Consider the following 26890-nt stretch of genomic DNA (forward strand, 5'->3'; position numbering starts at 1 on the left):
AATTTTCTGTACTTTTGTATGTGTTTATGTGGTAATAAATACTAATTTGTTCTATAAAAATAATCTAAAAGTTTTTCAATTTAACATATCTATTTCTCAATATATAAACTTGCAATGCTGTGTTTATGTCTAGCACAGGTAGTCATCCACTCTTCCACTTCTGCACAGTCACAAGGATGTGTTAAGGTACCAAAAAATGGTACAGTTCGATTCTATGTGAGTCAATATTACAGATAGAATTAAGTTGGTGCATCCCTCTTTACTGCACGCTGAAATATACTCAAATCATCCTACATGAGGTCATTTAGGTCTTATTTGAAACATTTTCATGAATGTATCAAACAAAAACTTGAAACAAGAGAATAATGGAAGCAAGGGTATTTTAGTATATTAAATTTCCCTTTTTTCATATGTATTTTTTTAATTTTTATCTCTGTCCATGAAGTTGCTAAGTAGAGACAGTAAATAAAGGGAGCAGAGAGGGGACAGAGAAGCATCACATGGCCATGGCTAGGAGCTGGACCAGGGACAGTAGCCTATATACAGGGGACATGTATAAAGGGATATTTCACTCTATGGGGTTAGAGTCTCTCTAAAGTTAGCTACATTTTGTGTAAAAATTAGCCCGTGAGCAGAAAACTGAAGCATAGCTTGCATGCTATTTCTTCCAGCAGTTTTGCATTGATAAGACCGAATTGACTGTCTGGTATTGTTGCTAATACAAAAACTGTTAACATGTAACTTATAAACAAAAGAAATGTCCATTTAAATGGCTCAGTTAGTTGTGCCCTGCACATGCATTGTTGAAATATAATGTTGAGGTTGACGTTTCAGGAAAGTGTTTAACATTTTGTAAAGACACTTGCATAACTCTATGAGTTGTGTTTTCTCTTTTTTATTTCTGAGGTCACAACATTCCTGACCTTTGACCTGTAACCACCAAATTTTAGATTTTTATCCTTGACTTGCAGTTGGAATTTTGTGCCAAACTTGAAGATATTTTCTCTTATAATTTGTGAAATATGATGTTCAAGAGTATGAAGTAGACAGAGAGACAACAAGAGAAAAACAAACTGCTCAAGGATCTCTGTCACAGACATGAAGAAGGGATTAAATGACAGAAAGAAAGAAACAGAAAGGACAAACAAAGTGAGAAGTCTATAGTACAGATGAAGTGAACATTGAATGGTTGACCTCATACTATTAAATATAATGCAGTTTTTTTCTTTATCACATTTAGAACACCTAAATGATACAGACTTTAGTTTCTATTACATAAAACTGTCAAGCCCTCATATTTCATGGCTATGTTATCTTTGAATTTGAATATTGCCAGGGATGGTTTCCAGGTTACTTTCCAGCCCCAGAAACTGCTGCTTCTGCTTGAGTAGAGCTCCAGCCTGCTGTGTTACAGAGAAAAAAAAAATATTTGGCATGTGTTGCCACAGAAAACCTCTGGAAGCTAAACCAGCTTAACCAGCAGAGGACAAATCACAACTTGGGATTGGTTTCAAAACCATGTCTTTGTCACCTCAGTCCCAGGGACTGTTTACACAACAACAGTTTTAGGATGAAAATATTGTTGTGTTACGGCCACTTGTGCTGCTGAATCTGCTGACTGTCTTAAACAAAATGTGCATCCGTTGCTCCACTTCTGCACTTAGCATTTGTCAATACAGATAATTAACAGATCTCTACTTTGGTGGGGATCTACCAAAAGCTGCTTCTGGGCAAGACAGTTGTAGTGCCAACTACAGGCCTGGCATGCTTACTACAGCTTTTTCAGTCCCTCAGCGTTTCTGTGTAAATGCAGATTTTTCTTCTCTGCTAATTTGCGTATCGGGGTGAAACGTAAACAGGGCCCCAGCCTAGCTCCATCACTCCAGAGACATGTTCATTGACCCTGACTGGTGCATTAAAAAGTTTTCTATCTTGGAAAAACGTCTACATTGCACAATTTTTAGTGGCTGATAAAAAGTGTAGTGTAAGTATATAAATGTATATGTTAAAATATAATAGTACTTGCATTTTTTTTATCCCTGCAAAATTGTGGCATCAGTTCATCCAAACCAAAGTGAACCCTGCAGTGTGGAGGTAGTACACTTTGGTTGTCAGGGGAAAAGGTAAAAAGAACACACTTTCATTTCTCCCTGCTTGAAGAGTAATAATGAGGACCAGGTTGGCACCTAGACCTGCTTCTGGCTGGCAGCCTTGGGGAGGTTCACACTAATCAGCCTGGTGTGAAGGTATTAGCCTTGCCTGTCTGCTTGGACTGCCTCATTAAACACCTCACCTGATGGGTGCCACCAACCAGAACCTCAGCTTAAGTCCCTCACTTTGGCTGTCCCCTCCTTTGAATGTCCCTGACACAATCAGCCCCGTTGGGCTCTGTCTCATCCTGAGGATGTAAAGCCTCCTGTGGAAGGAAGTTTTCCTCTAGTGCTCACCTGTAGTTTGACAAAACCAACCTCTGCTCTATTTTTGCATGTAGATTGAGGCTTGACTATAAGTCAGAAAAATTAGATTTATACATCTTTAAATTAAAATTGGATTCCATACAAGTCAAATATACACAGCGGACAAAAATGATGAAGAAAAGCTCACTTATTTGAACAGTTGTGAGTGAAGTAAAATACTGGGTGAGGGAAAGTCTGTTTCAAGCACAGCAACCTTTATATCTGAGCCTTATGCTGACAAATTTACACTTTGTCAGTTTGTACCTGTTACATAACAACACCATTTTTAACATCCAGTTGTTTAAACAGCATGCATATTAATTTACATCAAAGGTGAGAATATTTACCTCCTTAACATAAGACTGAGTGTGTCAGCCAAAGCACGTAAACCAGCTCAGTCATTCTGATGTCAGCAAGAAATGACACACATCAGTGGCACAACATCAGTGAACATTTCTTTTGTTTGTGTGATGTGATTCAGGCTTGTTAATAAGATACATAAATATTTGGTCTATGACCCATGATCAATAAAGAACTTGAAGGAGCTAAAGGATTTTTTATTTGTCATCTTCCGTGAAGAAATATGTACAATTTCAAAGGTACACTGGGGTTTTGAACAATCAGAATTAAGTATTTAACACCACTTTGCAAAAAAAATATTTTGTTAATTCTCCCTTTTATAGCGTACTACAATATGTTACTTTTTTTCTATTCTTCCAACAACTTATATCAACTTATTAAATAACTGGACAGGTTAACGGGCTGAGAAATGCAGGTGGATTTGACATAGGTTTTGAAATGTGAAAAATCATGATCTCACTTAATCAAAAATAACCATATCATATAACCAAAAGAAAAAGTAAACAAAAAATGCAACACTCACAATGAAAAAAAACACAAAAAAAAAAACAGTTTTACTGACTTATCTTACTTCTTACTGACCAAGCTAACAATTTTAACTTAACCTAATTTCAACTTTTGTGTTGCCCACCTCTTTATGTAAACCTGAATTTTTAGCCCTGTAAATGATCCAGAGTAAAAACAAGAATATCATTGGCTGCACAAGTGCACTGTTTTCATAAACAGTTCTGAATTATTCAGTATGGTTATAATGGAAAGTAATGTAACACAAGGGAAGATTGGTTTCGATTGACTCCTCTTTTGGACATCTTAAAGTCTTTGTATAATTAAAGGCTTTTCTGGTAAATATGGGATAGAATAGAGCAAACATAGTGGCAGCCAAGCTCCCATGGCAGACAAACAAAGAGGGAACTCTCAACCCCGTACAAACTGGTGTGATCTAAGGGGAACAAGAGTAAGTGCAATCTTTGCCCCCCTCCCCATATGGCTGCTGTGGGGAGCTGAGTATTTGCTTTAACAGCACGGCGGATCAGAAGTCAAGTGGCTGGATTCATTTGTTGGAGTGCAGAGGGAGTGCTCACAGTTAGGAGTGGCACACAGAGAGGAGGAGGAGGAGGAGGAGGATGGGGAACAAGTGTTAGAGGATAAAGAGAATGGCAAACTGTAGGAGGTGAGAGCTAGATAAGCCCGTAGAGAGAGGAGACAGACGGACGAGAAAAGAGCAGCAACACAGGTAGTGAGAGGACGACAGAGAGGCTTCAGTTCTCAGCGCACTCAGACAACCACTCTTCCCCAGAGACTTCCTATCTACAGGGGGCATCTTTGACTTGATAATCCCGCTCCTCGTCACTTTTACCACCCTGAACTCCCCACACACAAACACACGTACGCACACAAACACATACCTTCACCTCTGCACCCCTGCCCACGGCCCAGGGGAGTGAAGAGCTACCTGTCACTGTGCCTGTACCTGCAGGCAGCTTGTGGGGGCAGGGGGCTGAGGGGGTGGGGGTTGTCACTGTGCCCGACTAAGAAGTCACCTTTCGGGTATATGAATCTTAATAAGGTGGGGGTAGAAGAGAGTGGATGCTTGCTGCTGCTGCTATAGTATGTGTGTTTTTGTGTGAGTGTGTGTGTGTGTGTGTGTATGTGTGTGTTTTTGTGTGTGTGTGTGTGTGTGTGTGTGTGTGTGTGTGTGTGTGTGTGTGTGTGTGTGTGTGTGTGTGTGTGTGTGTGTTGGTGCGACCGGATTATCGGGTCATTTTATCGGTTTACGTACCGACATTACCAGGACACCACCGGATTATGGGGACACCTCAAGTGTCCCGATAAGTCGAGCAGCGTAGACGCATTACAGACGATGCCAGTAAGCGCCTCGTGCTTTTTCTCGACATGTCCTGACAAGTACGGAAATCTAACTTTTTTGTGTCTCACACACAAAGTCATACACACGGAAAAATTTTGGCGCCATTTGGTTTTCATACACAAAAACCGGATATTCACACACAAATTTAGCACAGTTCATTGGTTTAGCGCTTTCGTGATGTTCTGCTCAGTGATTTGCTGCTCTCGACGTCAGTCTGGGAGGCTCCTGCACCGTGATTGGCTTCGCAGTCTGCTGCTGCAGAGACTCACAGAGAGCAAAGATGGCCGCGATTTAAATGGACTAAGGTAAGGGAAATGTTTGGTTTGTCTTCTATAAGCTTGAATTTAGTAAATTTACTGCTGATTTCATGTTTTGGACATTTACTGTGCTTATTCAGTCTGTTGTATGGAGTTGACCTGCTGTGCTAACATAGTAGCTAACGGTCTGTTCGTGCTCTCCTGCAGCCTCATGTGGAGACGTGTTCCCAAGTTAAACTTTTCAAAACTATCAGCGAGTGAAAAAGGCTTTAAACTTAGTCTTTGAGACAGGACACATAACAGAGGTAGGCTATGGATAAAAATGAGTAAGTCTCTCTAGCTTCATTCGGTACTACCTTGCTCAAACAACAACAAAAAAACCTTCTGAACTAGCGCCCCTTTTTCGATTCATAAATCATTAAATATTCATCCCACCTACGCATAGAGGCCATGGTTAAGGTCTCAATAAGCTAAGCTTTCCGAGGATATGTGTTGTTTGTTTGTGGGCCAAGGCCTCTTGAAGATATAAGTGTTTAAAGTTGTGTCGGGTTTTGCTACTGGTCAGATCAGCTATTCGTGCGCCGCTCACTCTCCCCATTTATTCTGCACCTCACTCGGCCAAAAAACCGACTCTTAACCAGCGCCCCGTTTTTGATTCATAATTCATTAATTATTGATCCCACCAACATGTGGAGGCCATGGTTAAGGTCTCAATAAGTTAAGCTTTCCGAGGATATGTGTTGTTTGTTTGTGGACCAAGGCCTCTTGAAGATAGAAGTGTTAAAAGTTGTGTCGGGTTTTGCTCCTCATCAGATCAGCTGTTAGTGCGCCGCTCTCTCTCCTCATGCATTCTGCACCTCGCTCGACCTGAAAAATCCCCTCTGTACTAGCACACAGTTTTGGGTTCATATTTCATTAATAATTAATCCCAGCAATGTGTGGAGGCCATGGTTAAGGTGTCAACAAATTAATCTTTCTGGATATAAACATTTTTAGTTGGTGAGCCAAAGCCTCATGAAGATAGAAGTGTTTAAAGTATGTTGGTTTGCTTCACATCAGCTGAGATGGAGCAGGTGAGACATGTTCATCATTGATGATGATGATTTGGAAATAGAAATGTGTTAATGATGGGATTTAGACTAAGACTAAGGGAAATAATGGTTTTTATTTTATTTCTTGATCTTTGCCTCTGTAATCCCTGTGTTTTCTTCTCTTAACTTTTAGTTTTCAGTGTTGTGATTGTTTCTTAGTGTTTCTGGTTCCCTCTGTGTCTGCACACTTCTCAGTGTCAAGTTTTTATTGTTCCCTGTTTTATTTTGTAGTCTTTGCCCCTGTGTGCCTCTAGTTTTTGCTTCCTGAGTTTGTCCTTGTGATGACCCTGATCATCCTCACCTGTGTGTTCTTTCACAGGTGTGTCTGATTGTCCCTGTGACTTCAGTCTCTGTGTTTCTCTCCCTCTTGTTGTCTGTGCATTGTAAAACGTTTGCCTCCTGTGTCACCAACCTCCCAGTGATTTTTCATTTTCAGTTGGATTTTGTTTAAGTTTTATTTTTGCCCATTTTGGTAAATGAAATACTTTTTGTTTAATCTGCAACGTGGTCCTTTTTCCTTTTGAGTTTTCTTTTGTGCGACAGAGGTAGCTGACCCTTAAGTAACTTAACTAAATAAGTTTGTTTGAGGCAAAGCTTAACTAAGAAAAGTGTCTCCATGAAACATCGGGTCCCCTAAAGGTCACATCAGATCAGTCTGCTGAGATGAGGGAGGGGGCTGAATGAAAAAACATGTAGTTTTGTGGTGGTCAAAAACTCAGGGAATAACTGACGTGTAAATGTCAATGAGGGAAGACAGGTTTTGTTTGCCTTTAAATGTTATTAGCTTTAAATACCAATAAAGTTGTAGAGAAAGGTTTATACAAGTTTTGGCCTTTGCATATGTCTCTGTTATGCATATAAAGTAAAAATCACAGGATAGAGAGCTGCTTTTCTTGGGATGAAAGGTGTCAGGTTAGTCCACCATATTTAGTCCTGACAATGCAATTTTAGAACACTGCCTACCCTCCTGGTTTTGTGAGACTGATCTAACTTTGCTTCCATAATATTCAGTAGCTTTTATGAGTAGGGTGCGTATTACCGTTGGTGCTTATATCTACCAAACTACCACTTCATATTTATATGTTTTAAATATTACTGAAGGATTTATACATTCTAAACATTTACAAGCCATCATCCATTTACTAAAGTATGTCTGAAATTGAATGCTATTGTCTTGGCATAACAGCAAAGATGACTGAGAGGAGGAGCAGCAGCAGAGGATACTCCTGAACAAGATGCACTGGAACATATCATTGAGGGAAGAGATTAAGCTCTCCAAGAAGGAACATTTGTCGACAACTTTAAAGGTAAGTTTTTCACTCATTATATTGAAGTTTGTCTTTCTTTGTGTCATAGAATTGCTATTGTAGCCTGGTGTAAAAGTTAGGAATTAATAAAAGTTAGTTCTTAATAGAGTAAGATGAACTTTGGCCCTAAGATATGACATCAGTCAAAATGCGACTCTTTTCACCAAAATGTATTCTGATTCATCAGAGCAAAATATTAGATTCCATCAAAACTGATAAATTCTGTGATGATTTCATGAAGAATCCACAGGCTCTGAGGCTCAGTGGAATTTGAGGTCACTCTTAAAATTCTTAAATACATATGAGAGGGTTTGTTTCAAAGCTCCAAAGTTTCCTTCTTTCCTCCACTTGCGTCTTGTGTCTTAGGACAGGGTCACACTGGCCCTCCAAAACGTGCTGTGCTTAAGCACGATTGCCCCCCTGCAGCGCCGATCCCCAGCTGTAGAGTACGGCCGGCGGTCACACTACCCCATTATGAACCAGACTTTAGCGGGTATCAGACACGCGCACTGCCCGCCTTCGTCATCGTGAAGCATTTGTTTACATGAAGCGCGATCTCATCAGAGTCAGCACAATGAGACAGAGAGAGCACTGCTACAACTTTAGAGACTTTTGGACTAATATTAAGACGTATAATCACCGCGTTCGCGGTGATTATACGTAATGGATCGCACGTGCTGTCCGCGTGCTTGTGCTCGTGCATGAAGTAAACCGTGCCGAAGCCCACCTCTTCGAAGCATGCCGAAGCACGGAAGGGAATCGTGCTTGAGCACGGCACAGTTGCAGTCACACTTGCTATTCCAAACGTGCTTTACGGCTGAAGCGTGCTTAGGCACGACACGATTGGCCAGTGTGACCACGTCCTTAGTCCCTCCCACCAGAGATGCACGAGAGAGACGCAAGGAAATGAAGAGAGGGGAGAGGAATCAAGGCGATTTGTTTTAAGAGCATTGAGACATCCTTTCCTCTGGATGTGTTTCACTGATGACAGCAGCAGCTGATCACCTCTAGATCATCTGTCAGTCAGCTCTAACAGCTGTTTGTGTGTCTGCACATGTGCACTGTAATAACTAATAAGACAAACAGTAACAGAGCTTTGTTTGTTCCTGTGATCTGTTTAACACGTTCCCATGGAGAAAATCTGCTCTCTGTTTATTCTGTGTGCTGTTTAGAACCACACGGATCACTTTACCTGTAAAATGCATCATTTTTAGAGTAATTATTCAGTCTTTATCTAGATCATCATTGTTAACTCTGACCCTTATTAATATAAGCTAGTTTATTGTGTCAGTGTTTGGTATTAAACTCCCGTTACATTGATTTCATGATGGTTGTGTTCAGTGTTTTGTGCTTTAAACTCACAACAAACACTTTTTTTAATCCCAGCTCTATGACCTGTTACCGATCAATCCTCAGTGCCTGTTTTCAGCTCGTCTTTTCTCTCATTAAACTCTGTTGTGTTTGTGAAGTTTCATGTAGAGAAGTCTGAGCCGCTGCAGCGTCCGATCAGAGAGTGATATTCCAAATGGGGGCATGTCTGTCAGTGAAGAGACTTCAGAAAAGCCAGCTCTCCTGTTTCCTCGATCATAGCTCCTCCGGTCAGTCTTCTTCTGCCTCCCTCCTCTCTCCTCCGAGCACAATTATCACTTTGGGACAGCATTAATATGGCGATTGGGAAGTACTCTTTGTGGCACAGAGGAGAGAGGAGACTGTAGTTTATTGCTTTGAGACACACTCACAGTGAAATTTTTTGGCTATGCTGCAAAGGTGGCTGGTTTTATTTGGCCTACTTTTTCATTGTTTTCTCTGCTGCAGCCACTGCCTCCTGTCAGTGTCAGTGAATAATTACTCTAAAAATGATGCATTTTACAGGTAAAGTGATCCGTGTGGTTCTAAACAGCACATAGAATAAACAGAGAGCAGATTTTCTCCATGGGAACGTGTTAAACAGATCACAGGAACAAACAAAGCTCTGTTACTGTTTGTCTTATTAGTTATTACAGTGCACATGTGCAGACACACAAACAGCTGTTAGAGCTGACTGACAGATGATCTAGAGGTGATCAGCTGCTGCTGTCATCAGTGAAATACATCCAGAGGAAAGGATGTCTCAATGCTCTTAAAACAAATCGCCACGATTCCTCTCCCCTCTCTTCATTTCCTTGCGTCTCTCTCATGCATCTCTGGTGGGAGGGACTAAGACACAAGTAAACCACGCAAGTGGAGGAAAGAAGGAAACTTTGGAGTTTTGAAACAAACCCTCTCATATGTATTTAAGAATTTTAAGAGTGACCTCAAATTCTACTGAGCCTCAGAGCCTGTGGATTCTTCATGAAATCATCAGTATAAAAAGAATTGCATATCGCCTAATGAGATTGGGCGGCTGTGGCTCAGTTGGTATTAAGGCATGTTGTAACTGTAAGACTGCAAGTTCAATTTTAGCTTCAACAGTCAAGAGTCTGTCCTGGTTAGGCAAGATACCTTACCCCAAACTGCTCTTGGCAGCTGTTCTGCCAGGTATAAATGTGAGTGAATGGAATAATCTTTGTGATGTGTAGAAATTTGTCAGCCTGTAAATTATTTTCTACCTCACTGAATCCTACTTTTTTTCCTCAATCTCAACTAAGTGATAGCATTTTGAGAGACAGTGCATTTTCCCTTTGCTATTTCAGGCACCTTGTGAAGAGCAAAGTGACCTGAAGGTCAATGAAAGTGAGCCAGCACCAAAATAGGCAAGTACTAACTGGGCTTAATATGTCAAAAATGTTATTGGCCCTTTGGGTATGTATTCTAGGCTCACTACTCCTGTCTTTCTTCTTCCCTGCTGAAATATTAGCTAACATTTCTGCTATCAACATGGCCAGTGTCATGAAATATTGTTTGTTGAATCAACGAGAATTGTTTTTGCTTCAAAAAATTTCAAATTTGGTTTTGTCATTGGCTCACACAGGAAGCCTTGGTGGGAGTGATGCTGAGATGACAGGGGTCAGTCCTGATCCTGGGCCATTGAAGGTGGTCTATACATGGTAAGTTACCTGTATTTTTTGAATGTCATGCTTTTACATCCAATCATAATTCAGTTCTGTTTGGTCATGACAGTATTCAGGAGTCTTCACAGTGTTGAATGTTTTTAACTACCTGATACAGCTCAGGACTGTCAGAAAGCAGTGGCCTGTGAGGACAAGAACAAACTTATAGACTGTTTCCATATTTGCATACTATACCAACTGTGCATACTGATTTGGCCCAAATGCAGTAGGTAGTATGTAGGGATGGGTACCGAATTAGGTACTTTTATAGGTACCGACCAGATTTCTGTCAAAAGTACAGGGTACCGATTCATGTAAAATCAAAAGGTGCCATGTTTGGGTACCTTAATGCATCCTTGTGACTGTGAATGAGTAGAATAATAATAATAATAATAATAATAATAAACTTTATTTATATAGAACAAGTGTTTCTTAGTGCTTAGTGTTACTTAGTGCTTTACATAATAAAAATGGGCATTAAAAGAATTAAGAGAGGAAATGACAGAGAGAACAAAGAGAGAAATGTGAGGCGCAACAGAGAAGACAATAAAAAAGAATAAATAATACATTAAATAAGGAAATAGCATCTTTAAAATAAAAGCAATAAAAGGGTAAAACAATTAAGACAACAAGGGTTAAAGGATATAAGAAGCTGCCCGTAACACTGTCGTATTGAAGCAGCAGTTCAACAATTAAAACGCGCTCAGCTAAAATCTCCAGTAAAAGCACATCTGTAAAAATAAGTTTTTAAAAGAGACTTAAACGAGGACAAAGAGTCTGCCATTCTGATCTCCTCGGGCAGGCTATTCCATAGGATGGGCGCTTTGACAGAGATGGCCCGGTCACCTCTAGTCCTCAGCCTCGACCTCGGCACGGCGAGCAGGGTCTTGGCTGAGGATCTCAAGGTACGACCGAACACATATGGCCTGAGGAGACCAGAAATATAGTTAGGAGCTAGACCGGAGCGTGCTTTAAAAGTCAGCAATAAAATCTTGAAATCAATTCTAAAATGAATGGGGAGCCAATGGAGAGAAGCTAAAACAGGAGTTATGTGCTCTCTCTTTTTTGTTCCTGTGAGGAGTCGTGCTGCTGCATTTTGGACAAGCTGCAACCTCTGCACTCTGTGCTGGTTTAAGCATGTGTACAGAGAGTTGCAGTAGTCCAAACGAGAGGAAATAAAAGCATGAATGACAACCTCAAGATTTTTTCTAGATAAAAATGGCCTTAGTTTTGAAAGCTGCATAAAACAAGACTGTACAACTAGGTTGACATGCTGGTTCAGACTGAGGTTCTCATCAAAGATGACACCCAGGTTTTTACAGCTGGTAGTAACATTATTGGAAAGTGACCCTAGATGTTTCTTAATTCCTCTAGAATCAGGGCCAACAATCAGAACCCCCGTCTTATTGAGATTTCATTGAAGGAAATTCTGTGACATCCAGCATGTTATGTCAGAAGAGTTGGCAATTTTCCATGCTGGACGTGAACAGAGCATTGCAAGGATATATAGTGAAGAAGAAATATTTTAAATAAAAAAAAGTTTTATTAAACAAATTGATATTTCTTACCACACAAACACAGAAAGTACATAAAATTGGTACTTTGAGTACCAGTACCGATTGCCAGGTACCATATTGTTTCAAATGTGAAAGAATTGAAAAGAATAGGACTTTATTTGTCATTGCAGTGCAAAGCAGAGTCCTGCACTGGTCCAATTTTCAAGATCCGCCCCACCCCGACGTACAAACCTGCACCCGAACCGCAAACCTGCTCATTAGCCTGATTAGTACCGCAACCTGATCCGACCCGTTGAAACCCGACCCACAGCCCGACCCGCAGCCCGACCTGCAACTGTATTTGAGGTAATCATTTTGGGTCATATTGTCTGAAAATTGAACGGCATATCGCCATAGTTCAGATGCCAGTGAGTAAACAACGCACCTGAATGAAGCAACTCTTCCAATAAAAGCCTGACTTCAGCTCCATCATCAACCCTCTGTGATCTTCTCACATACAACTGTAAAATCACTCGGTTTTTACGCTCAATGCTTTTAAACTTTTAATCTCTTAAAAGGACCTTTACATGTGCAATAGTAGACTTACTTTTTGTCCAGACTTAAGCAACACTCAGCAGGTACGAGCAGTGATCATGTCACAACTAGGGGTGTAATGATCCATCGATATACATCGATACATCGATTGGTTAAGCAATGATCCAATCACATCGATGGAAAGTCTAAACATCCATCATCATTGTGGTCGTTAATGTACGCCTTTATTTTGAAATCCCGACTGGACACGCGTGTCCGTCTCCGTCCAACGGCGAGTCGTTCTGAAGTTTCCTCTCAGGCCTCACGCACTCAGCGTATGAGACACACATTTGAACCTTTTCACTTTCTGACACGTCACGCCTGATATTTCTCCTGCTGTGAAATGGACTGTTTAGCACCCACCAAGTCACACCGCTGTAGGCGAACGTGTAGCAAGACGCTGTTAGCATCACAGAGCTAAAAGGGAGCCAGACATATCCGCCAATCATAAAATAGCTTTCCTGTATCCGGGTAAGATACGGTCGACCTGACTGCAGAGGATGCAGGCTGCACACAAGACAGGAGTGCATCATCACACAACTGCAGTGAGTTATCTTATAATTTGATTTTGTAGCGCACTGAATTATGAAATTTCATACAGTTAAAAAGTCAAACGGCGAGAGCTTAGTGTCATTCCTCCTCCACATCGACTATTACACAGTGAAACAAAGTCTGATCACACTGACATACAAACTGTGCTTATCAGGCATCACAGTAAAAAAAAAAACTATCAATGGTAAGTTCGTTAAGTTGATCGTTCTAATGTTGAACAATAGAAATGTTTGGGTTTAATTAAAAACAAAGCTTCACATTTTTGGTTTGATAGAAAATGGTCAAATGTTGGAGGTCAATAATAAAGTTTATGTGATCAGTAATTTTTAATTATAGTGTTGCATCATTACTTGATATAATAATCAAACATTACAGTATAACAGTCAGACCCATAAGGTAATTGTGGGGGCCAAAAAGCACCTTACCTGAATTTAACCAGTTTTAATTTTAAAACATAATTAGATCATACAGATGGCTATAATCCTCGACAAACTATCATACCTAAAGGTCAGCACATCGTTCCACATTTCAGAAATAAAACTATCAAAATTGTTTTGTATTTCTTTCTTGCCTCAGGTGAAATGTTGCTGATTATGTTCAGTGAGGACATAATATCGTCTTAAATCGATCGAAGGCCCCTGAATAGTATCATACCATATCGTGACAGACTTTGTGATATCGGCAAATATCATATCGTTGTCCTAAGAATCGATATTGTATCGTATCGTCATGAAACTGGTGATTTACACCCCTAGTCACAACCATGGATGTATTACAAGAACTGGATAGTGTGGCTATATGGTCACAGCCTTACAACCAGCTTACAACTTACGTTTTTATTTTATTGTATTTATTATTATTTTATATTCATTTTGATGTGTCAAACTAAAACCCGCGACTCGACCTGCTTGTTATATTTTCCACCCAGATCCAAACCCGGGAAAAAAAAAACGACTAATCGCAGGACTCTTGTGCAAAGTACAACGAAACTGTAAAGGTACCTTTCCCTAGTAGTATGGAGTATACAGACAACTAAGATTTACAGGACGCCAAAAATACCCAGATGGTATTCGGAGTTACCAAAAAATCCACAGTATGCACCAGACCAGTCTACTCCTGTACGGTTTGTCACAATGCAAAGCGCTGACTGGACACAGCGTTGTTGACATTTCCATCAAGGAATCTGCAAGCAGTCTACTATAACAACTCAAATCACTCTGCTGATAAAGTTTACGTAATTACACTGATTGGTATTTAAGCAAAACACAAAATGGTTTTAAATTAAAAGGACATTCTTCTTAAGTATTTAAGGTTGAAGACTTTAATTTAAATTCTAAGATACTAAAAAACTAAATCTTATAAACAATAATTTCAACACTTTAAAATCAGTGAAAACTCTAAGACTCCAAACATTTTTTTTTAATTTGGAAGAAATTTGTGATAAACATTTGTCACTGGAGTTTTAAAAAAATTTAAAAAAAAACAACCAGCATCTGGCAGACGTACTACTCATGTCTGCGATATGCAGCTCTGTGTCAGCGTTTATCTGACTAACCTGCATTATAAGGACACCTCTTTTAGGCTCCCCTCCCCCACATATCTTCACAAAGTAAGTTTTATGTAGTTCCAGCAGCAAGCTGAGTTGTGTATCAGTTGTTCACCTGACTAACCTGCATTATAAGGACACCTCTTATAGGCTCCCCTCCCCCACACACCTTCACAAAGTAAGTTTTATGTAGATTTGGCAGCAAGCCTAGTTGTGTGTCTCAGTTGTTCACCTGACTAACCTGCATTATAAGGACACCTCGTTTTTAGGCTCCCCTCCCCCACATATTTTGACAAAGCAAGTTTAATGTGGATCCCGGTTGCAAGCTGAGTTGTGTGTCAGGTGTTTATCTGACTAACCTGCATTATAAGGACACCTCGTTTTTAGGCTCCCCTCCCCCACATATTTTGACATAGTTAGTTTCATGTAGTTTCAGCAGCAAGCTGAGTTGTGTATCAGTTGTTCACCTGACTAACCTGCATTATAAGGACACCTCGTTTTTAGGCTCCCCTCCCCCACACACCTTCACAAAGTAAGTTTTATGTAGATTTGGCTGCAAGCCTAGTTGTGTGTCTCAGTTGTTCACCTGACTAAAGTGCATAAAAAGGACACCTCTTCTTAGGCCTCCTTCCACATACCCAAACATCTTCACATATACCTTTTTTCTACTTTACTGGTGCTGGTGCTAGTTCTAGGCCAGTGTCTTACTCAGCACTAACTCTTTGTGATCTTAGAGACAAAGAACTGTCCACAGGTGCTCAAAAATTGGTGCTTAAGAAACACCAACTTTAACCTGGGCCAGAGCCAATCACTGTGGAACAATGACCAAAGATCAGTGTAAAAAAAAACAGTCATTGTAAAAAAAAGTCTGAAGGAAGGCTGCCGGTTGAGTTGTTTTGTTTCCTTTTCCATTATTTGAGATGAAGGCAAAGTTAAAGCACTGATTTGTCTCCGCTTTTACAGATCAGGTCTATATCTTATTATTTTATTTAACAAACTAAAAGGCCAAATGCTATTTATCATTCTTGAAAAGGCATGCTGCTCAATGAGTTGTCTGTTGGATCTTGGTGTTTACTTGTGTAAAGCTTGAACTGGAGGAGAAATTGAATTAAATGCATTGTCTCTTATAGATCAGGTCTATACCTCATCATTTTATTTAACAGACTTAACAGTCTGATGTTATTTATCTAATTTACATGATGGGGTTCACTTTTGCCATGTGTATGTGTGTTTACATTATTCCCCTGCTCTGAATTGCGCAGGGCAGAGATACGCTCCATTAACTGACATAAACACATGCGTGTAGCACACTGTCAGAAACAAGTATTGTAAAACAAATCTCTGCCTAGTTGCAAGCTCCGAGCTCCAACTCTATTGCCGTCTCTTGCCCTATACACCGGCAGCCAACACCAACTACCTCGCCCCAGAGCAGTTAAGTAGGCAGTGACTAACTGAAGTTTATAAATGACATCATGGCATGGCCCTGACTTGGCTCTTTGCCCTTTGGAAAACCAAACCTATTCTTAGGAGAATGTGATTTGAATCAACTAAGCAGAACCACTAGCACCAGCAACGTGCACTGGTGAAAAAAGGGTAAAAGTAAGTTTCATGTTGATTAGGTAGCAAGCTGTGTTGTGTGTCAGGTGTTTATCTGACTAACCTGCATTATAAGGACACCTCTCATAGGCTCCCCTCCCCCACACGTCTTCACAAAGTAAGTTTTATATAGATCCAGCATCAGGCTGAGATGTGTATCAGTTGTTCACCTGACTAACCTGCATTATTAGGACACCTCTTTGAGGCTCCCCTCCCCCACACGTCTTCACAAAGTAAGTTTTATGTAGATTTGGCAGCAAGCCTAGTTGTGTGTCTCAGTTGTTCACCTGACTAACCTGCATTATAAGGACACCTCGTTTTTAGGCTCCCCTCCCCCACATATTTTGACAAAGCAAGTTTAATGTGGATCCCGGTTGCAAGCTGAGTTGTGTGTCAGGTGTTTATCTGACTAACCTGCATTATAAGGACACCTCGTTTTTAGGCTCCCCTCCCCCACATATTTTGACAAAGTAAGTTTTATGTAGTTTCAGCAGCAAGCTGAGTTGTGTATCAGTTGTTCACCTGACTAACCTGCATTATAAGGACACCTCTTTTTAGGCCCCCTGTCCCCGACACACCTTCACAAAGTAAGTTTTATGTAGATTTGGCTGCAAGCCTAGTTGTGTGTCTCAGTTGTTCACCTGACTAAAGTGCATAAAAAGGACACCTCTTCTTAGGCCTCCTTCCACACACCCAAACATCTTCACATATACCTTTTTTCTACTTTACTGGTGCTGGTGCTAGTTCTAGGCCAGTGTCTTACTCAGCACTAACTCTTTGTGATCTTAGAGACAAAGAACTGTCCACAGGTGCTCAAAAATTGGTGCTTAAGAAACACCAACTTTAACCTGGGCCAGAGCCAATCACTGTGGAACAATGACCAAAGATCAGTGTAAAAAAAAACAGTCATTGTAAAAAAAAGTCTGAAGGAAGGCTGCCGGTTGAGTTGTTTTGTTTCCTTTTCCATTATTTGAGATGAAGGCAAAGTTAAAGCACTGATTTGTCTCCGCTTTTACAGATCAGGTCTATATCTTATTATTTTATTTAACAAACTAAAAGGCCAAATGCTATTTATCATTCTTGAAAAGGCATGCTGCTCAATGAGTTGTCTGTTGGATCTTGGTGTTTACTTGTGTAAAGCTTGAACTGGAGGAGAAATTGAATTAAATGCATTGTCTCTTATAGATCAGGTCTATACCTCATCATTTTATTTAACAGACTTAACAGTCTGATGTTATTTATCTAATTTACATGATGGGGTTCACTTTTGCCATGTGTATGTGTGTTTACATTATTCCCCTGCTCTGAATTGCGCAGGGCAGAGATACGCTCCATTAACTGACATAAACACATGCGTGTAGCACACTGTCAGAAACAAGTATTGTAAAACAAATCTCTGCCTAGTTGCAAGCTCCGAGCTCCAACTCTATTGCCGTCTCTTGCCCTATACACCGGCAGCCAACACCAACTACCTCGCCCCAGAGCAGTTAAGTAGGCAGTGACTAACTGAAGTTTATAAATGACATCATGGCATGGCCCTGACTTGGCTCTTTGCCCTTTGGAAAACCAAACCTATTCTTAGGAGAATGTGATTTGAATCAACTAAGCAGAACCACTAGCACCAGCAACGTGCACTGGTGAAAAAAGGGTAAAAGTAAGTTTCATGTTGATTAGGTAGCAAGCTGTGTTGTGTGTCAGGTGTTTATCTGACTAACCTGCATTATAAGGACACCTCTCATAGGCTCCCCTCCCCCACACGTCTTCACAAAGTAAGTTTTATATAGATCCAGCATCAGGCTGAGATGTGTATCAGTTGTTCACCTGACTAACCTGCATTATTAGGACACCTCTTTGAGGCTCCCCTCCCCCACACGTCTTCACAAAGTAAGTTTTATGTAGATTTGGCAGCAAGCCTAGTTGTGTGTCTCAGTTGTTCACCTGATTAACCTGCATTATAAGGACACCTCGTTTTTAGGCTCCCCTCCCCCACATATTTTGACAAAGCAAGTTTAATGTGGATCCCGGTTGCAAGCTGAGTTGTGTGTCAGGTGTTTATCTGACTAACCTGCATTATAAGGACACCTCGTTTTTAGGCTCCCCTCCCCCACATATTTTGACATAGTAAGTTTCATGTAGTTTCAGCAGCAAGCTGAGTTGTGTATCAGTTGTTCACCTGACTAACCTGCATTATAAGGACACCTCTCATAGGCTCCCCTCCCCCACACGTCTTCACAAAGTAAGTTTTATATAGATCCAGCATCAGGCTGAGATGTATATCAGTTGTTCACCTGACTAACCTGCATTATAAGGACACCTCTCATAGGCTCCCCTCCCCCACACGTCTTCACAAAGTAAGTTTTATATAGATCCAGCATCAGGCTGAGATGTGTATCAGTTGTTCACCTAACTAACCTGCATTATTAGGACACCTCTTTTAGGCTCCCCTCCCCCACACGTCTTCACAAAGTAAGTTTTATGTAGATTTGGCAGCAAGCCTAGTTGTGTGTCTCAGTTGTTCACCTGACTAACCTGCATTATAAGGACACCTCTTTTTAGGCTCCCTTCCACACCCAAACATCTTCACATATACCTTTTTTCTACTTTACTGGTGCTGGTGCTAGTTCTAGGCCAGTGTCTTACTCAGCACTAACTCTTTGTGATCTTAGAGACAAAGAACTGTCCACAGGTGCTCAAAAATTGGTGCTTAGGAAACACCACCTCTTATAGGCTTCCCTCCCCCACACGTCTTCACAAAGTAAGTTTTATATAGATCCAGCAGCAAGCTAAGATGTGTATCAGTTGTTCACCTGACTAACCTGCATTATAAGGACACCTCTTATAGGCTCCCCTCCCCCACACGTCTTCACAAAGTAAGTTTTATGTTGATTAGGCATCAAGCAGGTGTTTACCTGACTTAAAATTTCATGGTACTTGGCCCTATTTACTCTCTCCCTTACATGGATTACTCATCCTGTCCCTTTTGCAGAAAAACAGTCCCAAAGCATGAGGTTTCCACCCCCATGCTTCACAGTAGGAATGGTGTTTTTGGGCCGTACTTATCAATCTTCTTCCCCTTAACACCACTGGTTGAGTTTTTACCAAAAAGTTCTATTTTGGTTTTATCCGACCACATGATAGTCTCCCAATCCTCTTCTGGATCATCCATGTGCTCTCTGGCAAACTTCAGATGGGCCTGGACATTTACTGGCTTACACAGGGGGGCATGCCTGGCTCTGCAGGATTTGAGTCCCTCTGAGCATAGTGTGGAACTGATTGTAGCCTTTGTTACTTTGGTCCCAGCTCCCTGCAGGTCATTCATGAGGTCCCTCTGTGTAGTTCTGGGACTTTTTCTTACCGTTCTTATGATCATTTTGACCCCACGGGATGAGATCTTGTGTGGGGCCTCAGATGGAGGGAGATTATCGATGGTCTTATGTGTCTTCCATTATCTTCCAGTTGCTCACACAGTTGATTTATCAACACCATTGCTTGCCAATTGTAGATTCACTCTACCCAGCCTGGTGCAGGTCTACAGTGTCCTTCCCGTTGTCCTTGGACAGCTCTTTGGTCTTGGCCATAGTTGAGTTTAGAGTCTGACTGTTTGAGGCTGTGGACAGGTGTCTTTTATACAGATAACCAGTTAAAACAGGTGCCATTAATACAGGTAACAAGTGGAGGACATAAGAGCTTCTTAAAGAAGAAGTCAGGTCTGTGAGAGGCAGAAATCTTGCTTGTTTTTGTGGGAGACCAAATATTTTTTTTCCACCATAATTTGGGTCCTCGTCCACAGGAAGAGGGCACCTTGTAGCTTGTTTACAAATAAGTATCAGTGTATTTCTGATGAAAATTACAGACCTCTCTCATCTCATCGAGTCACCCCAAGTAGGAGAACTTGGAAAATTAGTAGCTGACTGAATACTTTTTTGCCCCCCTGTAGAAACAAACACTCATTGCAACTACCAAAGTAAGGCACTGATTACGTATCTTCTTGCTGAAGATGCTAATGGCCTTTATGTATTTTCAGCAGAAAATCAATAAATTACGACTGATGAGCCCACCAATGCCTCTGGTAATGTGTAATAAAGCCATAGATAGCTATTGCAGGCAATAATGCTTGTGTCCTTATGGAGGAGGAAGCAGATATAGGCTTTTCCCCGGCACTGGATTCACTCCTACCTCATAAGGACCCCCTTGAAAATGAGACGGTCCATCTCAAGGGGCTATCCTTCTAAATAAATAAATTCAAATTCAAATTCAAATTCAAATTCATAGGCCGCACTTGGTTCATCCAACTTGAATCCTTCTCTTCACAGTTTTCCCTGGTTACCTCAGGTGTGCCCCAGGGCTGTGTCCTGGGCCCCTACTCTCCATCATCTGCCTCCTTTCTCTTGGTAATATCTTCTGCAAATTCGGTATCCACTTCCACTGTTTTTGCAGATAACACCAAGCTTATCCAAAGCTAGCAGTTTATCTATCACCATAGACAGCTCCACAGTCTCCCCCTCTCCTCAAGTGAAAAGTCTGGGTGTCATCCTCGACAGCTCACTTTCTTTTCACTCTCATATAAATAGCGTAACCTGGTCTGCATATTTTCATCTACATAGCATTAATCGTCTCTGTCCCTCTCTGACTCTTCACTCTGCTGCTGTCCTGGTCCACAGCCTTGTCACCTCCCGTATTGACTATTGCAACTCACTTCTTTTTGGTGTCCCTAATAAATCCCTCCATGAGCTTCATCTGGTCCAAAATTCCACTGCCCGGATCATCACCAGAACACCCTCCTTTCACCACATCACCCCTGTCCTCCAGTAGCTTCACTGGCTCCCGGTTAAATTCAGAATCACCTTAAAATCCTTCTGAATACTTTTAAGGCCATCCACAACCTGACCCCACCATACCTGTCTGGACTTATCTGCATCGCCGCCCCTTCACGCTCCCTCAGGTCTTCCTCCTCTCTCCACCTCTCTGTGCCCTCCGCCCATCTCAGCTTTGGAACTTACTCCCACCGCACATCAAATTATAGACTCCCTTTCTCTATTTAAATCTAAACTTAAAACCCATTTGTTTCAAACTGCGTTCTCTACTCCCACTGAGCCATTTTAACTCCATGTCACTCCTGCTTGTCTGTTGGTTTTATTTATCTTTATGTCATTGTCTTTTTAAGTATGTTTTTAATTAGATGTTCAGTGTCCTTGGGTGTTTTGAAAGGCACTTTTAAAATATAAAAATTCATTATTATTATTTACTTATGTTTTTCTTTAAGTCTGATAATGGGAATTTGCCATACATCATGCTGTACTCAGAATTTGTTCAATGGTGTTATTTAAAATTGCATGTACTTTTTATATGAATCCAGTGTTAAAGTGCACCCAGTGGCTGTGGGATTACCTGTTACTTTGGGGTTAGGATGGAATCAATCATAAACATAAATAATTGGCTGGTAATTAACCAATTAATTTTCATGATTTTTAAAAAGACATTTCAAAAGTCTGTTTTTTTGTTTTTTTTCTTCAGTTAAGATTTAATTCAAGAACAATTTTAACAACAACCTTTCTATGTCTAAAGAGCAAGCAGCAAGACAGCCGAAAAGCAACCGGAAGGGACACTCCAAAATCTGTCTCTCAAGTGTGTCTGCTGCTTCAAGAGGTATGTGGATGTATGACTTATCACTTAACTTCATTAAGTGTATTTGTTTTTGTTTCTAGACCAGCTAATGAAAGTGAATAATACTTTTCAAAGACATTTTCCTCCTTTTAAATTCCAACAGGAATGCAATTGAGTGACTAAAAATGAAATAGAATTCCTTTCCCCCAGGTTCATACTTTTGATTATGACAAAAATAAATAAATAAAAATAAATAAGTCAATTAAATATAAAAAATTAGCATTATTACTACAACAAAAAAAGGAAGCTTGTCTCAAAGGTAAATAGAAGCATACAATTTTGAATCTTCAATTTCTCCTTTCAAGGATAAGATAAGTAAGAAAAGGAAAGTAATTATGAGAACAAAAACAAAAAGTGTTTCATTTCAACTAACCTGACCTTAGAGACACCGTCTGAGACTTGCATATCTATGGGGAAATCCAACCTGTATGATGACCATGTATTCAGTCTAATAGTTAACAGTTTGGCCCCCTCTTAATCCGATTAATTATGCAGTTTTTATTCCATTCCATCACCAGGTGTAGTGGGGAGGTTTTTGATGAATTTTTTGTTAACTTGTAGGTTGTCGAATGTACGTCTGGAGCCGTCCACTGTTATCAGTCTTGCTAGATAGTACAGGCTGTATGGGACTCCAGAGGACCATAGCTTGACCTTTACCTGATTGAAGGATGCTCACAGCTGGCCGACCTCGGGACTCATGTCGGGGAAGATGTAAACAGGGGATCTTTGTATTGGAGACACCCTTTATTCTTGGACAGGTTTTTTTGCGTGAGTCTTCGACTGCTGTCCTTCTTCATGGTAGAATATGTTTTGTCTTGTCTTATCGCCCGGGGTCAAAAAACAATCCTATACATGTATAATGGCTGGTCTAGAAAGTTACGTGTCATTTGGTAGGACAGAGCTGCCTCTACCTGCTGCTCACTCTATTTGACCGGAAGTGAAAGTCGTTTGTATTTAGGGAAAAGAAAAAGAATGGTATTGAATGAGGATGAGGTGACAAGTTCCAAAGGTATGTTTGTAACAATTTGTTTAAATACCACTCAGTCCTCCTCTGCACTGACTCCGGACATGTTTGCCTCTTTTTTCAGTGGAAAGGTGGCCAGCATCAGCAACCAGTTCTCTGAGCCTGACCAGCTTTGTCAGATCCAACCTGCTATCTATGCCTCACTCTGCTCTTTTGCTCATCTGAGTGAGGAGGAGGTCTTCAGACTTCTCCTTAACTCCAAACCCACAACCTGTCCTCTAGATCCTTTACCTACCAGCATCCTGCAGACCATTTTACCCATAACCAGACCTGCAGCCACACACATTAATTCCTCCTTGGAATCTGGGGTCTTCCCTGCAGCTTTTAAACAAGCTCAGGTCACCCCACTGCTCAAGAAACCAAATTTCAACCCAGCCCAGGCTAAAAATTACAAGCCAGTCTCACTTCAGCCCTTCCTGTCAAAAATACTCCAGCAAACAGTCTATAACCAAGTCTCTGAACATCTGCTGAAAAACAACCTGATTGACTCCTATAAATCTGGCCTCAGCTGTGACCACTCCACTGAGACTGCACTCCAGTCAGTCACAGAATCATTGCGACTGGCTTGAGCTGCTGGCCAGTCCTCTGTCCTACTACTGCTTGACTTGTCTGCTGCTTTTGACACAGTTAACGATCAAATCCTCTTCTCCACACTCTCTGAACTTGGCATCCCAGGATCTGTGCTGTTTTGGTTCAAGTCCTACCTCACAGACAGATCCTTCAGAGTGTCATGGAGAGGAGAATTGTCTAACTCACATGGCTTACCAACAGGGGTATCCCAGAGGTCAGTGCTTGGTCCCCTACTCTTTTCCTTATACACCACCTCACTTGGTGCAATGATTCACTCTCATGGCTTCTCTTACCACTGTATAGCCACTCAGCTTTTCCTGTCTAGTCCACCTGATGAAATAACTGTCTCAGCTCAAATATCAGTATGTCTCGCTGATATCTCCACATAGATGAAGGAGCACCACCCTTAGCTAAATCTGTCCAAAACTGAGCTCATTGTCCTCCCAGCATGTCCCTCGGTTCAACCACAGATCAGTGTCCTGCTTTATTCCAATCAACTTGTGTCCACAAACTCTGCCAGAAATCAGGGTGTCATGATTGATGACCAGCTGACCTTTAAGGTTCATGTCGCCTCGATTGCTCAATCTTGTCAATATGCCCTCTGTAATATCAGGAGGATCAGACTCTACCTTACACAACAGGCCACACAGCTTCTGGTACAGGCCCGTGTGATTTCACACATGGACTCCTGCAGCTCCCTTCTAGCAGGCCTCCCTGCGTGTACATTTAAACCTCTGCACGTCTGGTCTTTAACCAGCCCAAAACAGCACGTCACCCTGCTGATAATCCTTCTTCACTGGCTTCCAGTAGCAGCTTCAATAAAATTCAAAGCTCTTCTTCTGGCTTACAAAACATTGACAAGAACGGCTCCTGCCTACCTGGAGTCCCTCATCCAGGTCTACACTCCTTCTCGCCCACTACAATCTGCTTGTGAAAGACACCTGGTGCTCTCTGGCCAGACTCCCTTTCTACTCTGAGATGTGTGAAGACTCATCTGTTTAGGGAACACTTAAGCACCTCCCATTCTTTGTCCTCAGGGGTAGAATAAGTCAGACGGTCTCGGACCCAGCTCTTAGTGAATTTACAGCACTGATCATTGAATGTTGTTGAAGGTTGTATGATATTGCTGCAGTGATTAATTGTGGTTCTTTCACTTAGTTGCAGCACCAGCAGCTAAATAACTTTTAGCACTTTATCACACTAAGGCAGGGATGTCAAACTCGTGCCATGGAGGGCCAAGAGGCTGCAGGTTTTCCTTCCAACCAAACACTACACCAGCTGATTCCACTAATTACCTCACCTTCAAGCAGAAAGCAGGGACTAATCAGTGAAATCAGCTGGTGGAGTTTGTGGTTGGAAAGAAAACCTGCAGCCTCTTGGCCCTCCATGGCACGAGTTTGACATCCCTGCACTAAGGCTTTCCCTTCTGTCCAAATTCTTTCTTATGTTGTACATTGCTTTGGGCAAAAGCGTCTGCTAAATGAAACTGTAGGAGTGTATCTAGTCTACCTAAATAAGAGGTGTCTCTTCACATCTACAAATACTTTCAGAGTCAAGTTCAAGTTGCAGCTTTATTTCAGTAAAGTGGTTTGTTTTTAGAATGAATGTCCCCAAAAGTGGTTTGAAGTTTGTACTGGCTATTCTAACAGTAGCATTTCTTGCTTCTCCAGGACAAAAGAAAAGTTTGCAACCAAGACCGATGCCGTCAGCTCCAAAGGTTGGAATTCATCCATTCATTCCATTAATTCTCAGATGATTAAACTTAATTTAGTTAACACAGTTAAATAAGAAAATGTTTATAGAAAACTTCAAGTGTAGTTCAGTTTAGTACATATCATGTCACAGACACATTTCTGCCCTAACAGTCCTTGGTAGCCAAATAAATATGATGTTTGTTTTTTCATGTGGCTTTTTCAAGAATTGCTATGGTTACTATTGAAAGCACATTACTTTGATAAGCAGAAAACTTTTTTTGCGCATCTGAGGGAAAGCAATGTTGCAGTCAGTAATGCAGTCATGTGGTACACCAAGACCAGAAATGCACAGCTGTTAAGGTTATTCCAAGTGTCATCACAATAATCTATTTTCACTTTGATTTTAATTAAACAATCACAGTGCTTGACTTTTGTAGATAACATAATGAATCTATATTTTAGTAGCTGAAATGTTATTTTAAAAAAATACATTGAACGACTATTTTCTTCAATCTTAACATATTGCATGTTCTTCTGATTGACAGAGATGAAATCCAGAAAAATGTGTGAAAAGACCATGAAGCAAGAACAAAATCAGTGCTGTGATGAAACACTTCATGACACACATTGAAAAGAGAAAGCTAGCAAGATGGAGCGCCAACAATGTAAGATTACTGAACACCCAGTTTTAGAAAACAGAAGTCTTTAATATTTGGGATTTTGTAAATAACCGGGGCCTTCAGTTAAGAGCACAAGGTTTTAAGTTTGTATGTTTTAACAGTTGTACTTTACTACATTGTTGTACAGTTGTACGATTCTTACTGTGGACATTCCCTGCTGTTGTATACAGTTTAATACTCAGTAAAACCAGCAGTTGTCACGTCTCATTTAAGGTGTATTTATTGTCATTCCAGGACAAAGATTAAAAAAGGGAAGGAAATTAGTACTGAGGGTCACATAAAAGCAGCAGAAAAAGTAATAGCAATAAAAAAAGAATTATGTAAATCTTAAATTGCCGACATAAAAATATGAAATTTAAAATGAATAAACCTTGTTGGATGTGTGTGATGTTTTGCAGGGTTGAGCGTTCTGAAAACCTCTGTGAGTAGCTGTTAGAAGGCTGGCTGTTTTGGTCCTGATGCTGCACTGCCTTTTTCCTAAGGGGAGGGCAGTCAAGTGTCTATAGGCAAGGTGAGAGGGGTTCTTTAGAATACTGGCAGCTCTTCTCCTACAAATGATATATATGGGAGGGACTAAGGACGCGGTCACACTGGCCAATCGTGCCGTGCCTAAGCACGCTTCAGCCGTAAAGCACGTTTGAATAGGCCAGTGTGACCGCAACTGTGCCGTGCTCAAGCACGATTCCCTTCTGTGTTTCAGCACGCTTCGAAGGGGTGGGCTCCGGCACGGTTTACTTCATGCACGAGCACAAGCACACGGACAGCACGTGCGATCCATTACGTATAATCACCACGAGCGCATCTCACCACAATCATTTTAAACAAAGCGGTGGTGAGGGCTGTGTCGGGCGAAAACGACTCACCATAAGTCCAAAAGTCTCTAAAGTTGTAGCAGTGCTCTCTTTTTCTCATTGTGCTGACTCTAATGAGATCACACTTCATGTAAACAGATGCTTCACGATGACGAAGGCGAGCTGTTAGCGTCTGTGATACTCGCTAAAGTCTGGTTCATATTGGGGTAGTGTGACCGCTGGCCGTACTGGCTGGGGAACAGCTCTGCATGGGGGCAATCGTGCTTAGGCACGTTTTGGATGGCCAGTGTGACCG

The 26890-nt window shown here is 41.1% G+C and overlaps 1 protein-coding gene and 1 long non-coding RNA gene across 3 annotated transcripts in view; both read left to right on the forward strand.

The window, feature by feature from the left end:
* The window catches only part of LOC141790374 (neurexophilin-2-like), a 173805-nt gene that overhangs the window by 73759 nt on the left and 73156 nt on the right, over positions 1-26890 (forward strand). The window lies entirely within an intron of this gene.
* On the forward strand, positions 7136-26257 carry LOC141801510 (uncharacterized). Of its 2 annotated transcripts, XR_012599406.1 has the most exons (7): positions 7136-7338; positions 10011-10074; positions 10293-10364; positions 21717-21797; positions 25080-25126; positions 25649-25768; positions 26182-26257. It is a non-coding gene; the product is annotated as an uncharacterized LOC141801510 (long non-coding RNA). The 2 variants fall into 2 exon arrangements; XR_012599404.1 differs by lacking the exon at positions 26182-26257 and having other exon boundaries at positions 25649-25996.

This window comes from Halichoeres trimaculatus, unplaced genomic scaffold, assembly GCF_033239565.1.
Source record: "Halichoeres trimaculatus isolate MK-OKI-2021-1 unplaced genomic scaffold, fHalTri1.1 fHalTri1_scaffold_1, whole genome shotgun sequence".
In the NCBI taxonomy this organism is placed as follows: domain Eukaryota; kingdom Metazoa; phylum Chordata; class Actinopteri; order Labriformes; family Labridae; genus Halichoeres; species Halichoeres trimaculatus.